Source organism: Colobus angolensis, unplaced genomic scaffold (genome assembly GCF_000951035.1).
Source record: "Colobus angolensis palliatus isolate OR3802 unplaced genomic scaffold, Cang.pa_1.0 Scaffold50, whole genome shotgun sequence".
NCBI classification, from domain to species: domain Eukaryota; kingdom Metazoa; phylum Chordata; class Mammalia; order Primates; family Cercopithecidae; genus Colobus; species Colobus angolensis.
In genome coordinates, this window is record NW_012118488.1 from 2,077,326 (window position 1) to 2,081,582 (window position 4,257).

The window sequence follows — 4,257 nt, forward strand, 5'->3', positions numbered from 1 at the left end:
ACCTGAGGTCACGAGGTCAAGACCAACAACCTGGCCAGTATGATGAAACCCCATCTCTACTAAAAAAATACAAAAAATTAGCCAGGCGTGGTGGTGAGTGCCTGTAATTCCAGCTACTTAGGAGGCCTGAGGCAGGAGAATCACTTGAACTCAGGAGGCGGAGGTTGCAGTAAGCTGAATTGCACCACTGCACTCCAGCCTGGGCAACAAGAGCAAAACTCCGTCTCAAAAAAAAAAATTAAAATTAAAAAAACCCACCACATTGTACCACATAAGGATACACCATTCTTGTCAGTTAAAAATTAATACTATAGGCTAGTCGCGGTAGCTCATGCCTGTAATCCCAAAACTTTGGGTGACCGCGGAGGGTGGATCACCCGAGGTCAGGAGTTCAAGACCAGTCTGGCCAACATGGCAAGACACCACCATCTCTACTAAAAATACAAAAATTAGCCGGGCGTTGTGGGGGGCCCCGGTAGTCCCAGTTACTCCAGAGGCCGAAGCAGGAGGATCGCTTGAACCTGGGAGGTGGAGGTTGCAATGAGCTGAGATTGCGCCACTGCACTCCAGCCTTGGTGACAGAGCGAGACTCCGTCTCAAAAAAAAAAATTAATTCCATAGTTCTGTTAGGTCCTCAAAGTGTCAACTATTATTTTAAAAGGCATAATTTCACAGACAAATTAGGTCGCCCCCTTCTGGTCATCAAAGTATAAATGCTAAAAGCAGGAAAGACTGAACACCAGTTATTCTATGCAAATACTGACATGATCTAAATTTCGTCCATGTTTGAGTAACTTTTCCAAATAACCTTGGGAAGGCTATTCAATTTTTCAACAGACATTGCTACTGATAATTATTCAGATCAATTCAAAGGACACAGAAGATTTTTCAAGATTCTTTTAAAACAGATATATTCAAGCTATTTTGCTTGTGATGAAACTCAGAATCTGAGGCCTGAGGTACTTAAAACGGCTAGTTGCACAGCCTGTATACCTTTTCTATATTTAATACCAGAGTGAGTACAAAACTGAAGCTAACCATTCTGGGCCACAGAGACTGTCCCTACAAAAAAGAAGCCATGCATGGTGGCATGAGACTGTAGTCCGAGCTACTCAAGAGGCTGTGGTGGGAGGATTGCTTGTATCCAGGAGGTCGAGGCTTCAGTGAACCATGATGCCACCACTGCACTCCAGCCTGGCAACAGAGTGAGACCCTGTCTTTAAAAAAAAAAAAAAGAAAAGAAACTAACAGGCTAAGACAAGCATGCCAAAGACAACAGTTTAACTCTGCCAAATGTCACAGATACAAGACAAGTAAACTACTATGCACATTAATTTGGCTAACACACAGAGTTCTCAGAATGGATCTCAAAGCCCCCCGTTCATCATTCATTCATCAACAATCTGAATGGCCTACTATGTGCCAGGCACTGATGAACAAGAGGTGTGGCCCTATTTTTTCTTTTTTTAAGACAGAGTTTCACTCTTGTTGCCCAGGCTGGAGTGCAATAGTGCGATATCGGCTCATGGCAACCTCTGCCTCCCAGGTTCAAGTGATTCTCCTGCCTCAGCCTCCCAAGTAGCTGGGACTACAGGCGTGTGCCACCACGCCTGGCTAATTTTTCTATTTTCAGTAGAGAAGGGGTTTCACCATGTTGGCCATGCTGGTCTGGAACTCCTGACCTCAGGTGATCCGCCCGCCTCGGACTCCCAAACTGCTGGGATGACAGGCTTGAGCCACTGCGCCTGGCCCTACTATTTATATTTTTAATGTAAAACAATTTAGGATACAGCAGCCACTTAAGAAAAATATCACCACAGGGAAAACTGTAAATGACTTCAGGTCCTCCACTCCCCTGAAGGTTCGTTAAGGTGCCACCAGTTTCAATACAAGTGCTTTTCAATCACACCACTTTCATATAAAAGTCTACAAGGCACCTAGGGAGGAACACCGGCATTAATTTCCCCATTGTATTCCTGAATCTATTCCAAAACCTTGGACTTTTCACAATCTTTCCGAACTGCTAATGTGATTTTTTTTTTTTCTTTTGAGGCGGAGTCTCGCTCTGTCGCCCAGACTGGAGTGCAGTGGCCGGATCTCAGCTCACTGCAAGCTCCGCCTCCCGGGTTCACGCCATTCTCCTGCCTCAGCCTCCCGAGTAGCTGGGACTACAGGCGCCCGCCACGTTTTTTGTATTTTTTAGTAGAGAGGGGTTTCACCATGTTAGCCAGGATGGTCTCGATCTCCTGACCTCGTGATCCGCCCGTCTCGGCCTCCCAAAGTGCTGGGATTACAGGCTTGAGCCACCGCACCCGGCCTAATGTGATTCTTAACACAATTGAAAAGGCTACTTCACCCTGGGCTACAGGTTCTAGTATAACTGATTATAGCTGAACTTTTTGTAAATTCCACCTCAATAGCGTTAAACCAACACGTCTAAAGGTAACACCAATTTATGAAAAACCCTCACTTGAAACTTTGAAAAGGAGGTAAAATACGGCCGGGCGCGGTGGCTCACGTCTATAATCCCAGCACTTTGGGAGGCCGAGGCGGGAGGATCACGAGATCAGGAGTTCGAGACCAGCGTGACCAATATGGTGAAAGACCATCTCTACTAAAAATACAAAAATTAGCTGGGCGTGGTGGCGCGTGCCTGTAATCCCAACTGGTCGGGAGGCTGAGGCAAGAGAATCGCATGAACCCGGGGAGGTGGAGGTTGCAGGGAGCCAAGATCGTGCCACTGCACTCCAGCCTGGTGACAGAGAGACTCTTCTCAAAAAAAAAGAAAAAAAAAAAAAGAGGTAAAATATTGCTCACTCTGTATTCTAATTTTCCAACAAGGAAAAGTTGGCTAAAAACAGAAGGCCCCACGAAACAAATATTACCTCACAATCTCACATACTTACTTTTCCTGTGTCTCCCAATTTCTTGCACCGCACACGATCTAAATCTCTCACTACCTCACTCCGTTCCTTAACTATTAACTCATCTACGCATTTTTACAATTTCATCAACTTTGTGAGACCAGTTACGATCCCAGACAAAAATGTATGGAACTAATTTTGAATCAAAGCAAGAGCTGCACTTGGACTTTTTTAACTCCTCAAAGGAATCATGGAGTGAAGGTAGTAGGAAACCTGGAAAAGTGAAAAAGGCGTATTCAATCCTTTCTTCACAATTATCCTTACAGCCTCCCCACTGTAAAGACCCATCAGGAAGCAAGGGAGGCCTGCTTTCCCCTTTATTCTTGCACACCTTACAGAAATATTCTTGGGATCTCCGCCCTACTTATCCTAACAGCTCCTCCCCTTCTAGAGCCAGGCCCAGCAAACGCCTGCCCCTCCCCCTCCGTGCCCCCTTTCCCAAATTATTCCACACATCTCCTCCTCCAATCAGCACACCTTGTGCGGCCCAGGGCCCTCTTCCAATTCACTCGAAGTTACTCCTCCGTAGTCCTGCAAAGCCAGGTTCCTCTGGCAGTCCCGGCCGGACCCAGGGTCCTCCGAAAACAGTTACAAACCTCGGGTCGTGCGGTCGTCAGCCCCTCCTCATGCCTATCCAAGTCTCAAGCCTGTCCCCTTCCGCCCTATCCCGCAGCCGCCCAGCCAAGCAACATTGTCCCAGACCACTCGGGCCCCGAAGAGCAGCCCCCAAGTGCTCGGCCCACCCCGAAGAGCTTCAGTCTCAGGCTCAGGATTCGCACCCCGCCCTCTCCATCCTTCATGCAGCTGGCACCGACGCCTCAGCGCCAGGCGGACAGCTCAGCGCGGGAAGCGGAGAAGCAGGACGCTGGACCCGGGCGCGCTCCCCGCTCCTAACCTCCGCCTAGAAAGCGCGGCCCCTAAGGCAGGGCTCCCGCCGCCGCCGCCGCCGCGCCCCCTCCCCCAGCTCTCCCGCCTCCAGCGGGCTCCTCACCTCAGAGCAGCGCCCAGGAGCCCCAGAAGAATCGGTGCTGCGCTACTGGCGCGTCGCGTCGGGTCGCCTGGGGGAGTGGCGCCCAGGAAGGCAGCAAGCCGGGTGGCCGCAGTGGAGCCCCTCACTGAAGCGGCGTACCGCAGGCCCCAGCCAACGGCCCTCCCCTCAGCCGAACAAAAGAGCCTCGCACTCTGCGCTGCCCGCCGACTGCACCGCGCAGGCGCGACGACCCGCCGCAAGGCACCATGGTCGGCTGGGGGAGTGGCGCCCAGGAAGGCAGCAAGCCGGGTGGCCGCAGTGCAGCCCCTCACTGAAGCGGCGCACCGCAGGCCCGGGCAACGG

At 50.5% G+C, this 4,257-nt stretch overlaps 1 protein-coding gene across 2 annotated transcripts in view; it reads right to left on the reverse strand.

Annotated features, from left to right (window-relative positions):
• The window catches only part of CBX1 (chromobox homolog 1), a 41,072-nt gene extending 36,910 nt beyond the window's left edge, over nt 1–4,162 (reverse strand). Inside the window, exon 1 of one of the 2 annotated variants that reach the window (XM_011959863.1) lies at nt 3,402–4,162. The gene's annotated coding sequence lies outside the window, so the exon portion shown is untranslated. The remainder of the gene's footprint in view (nt 1–3,401) is intronic. The other variant, XM_011959862.1, reaches the window with a different exon arrangement.
• Nucleotides 4,163–4,257: the final 95 nt, after the last annotated feature.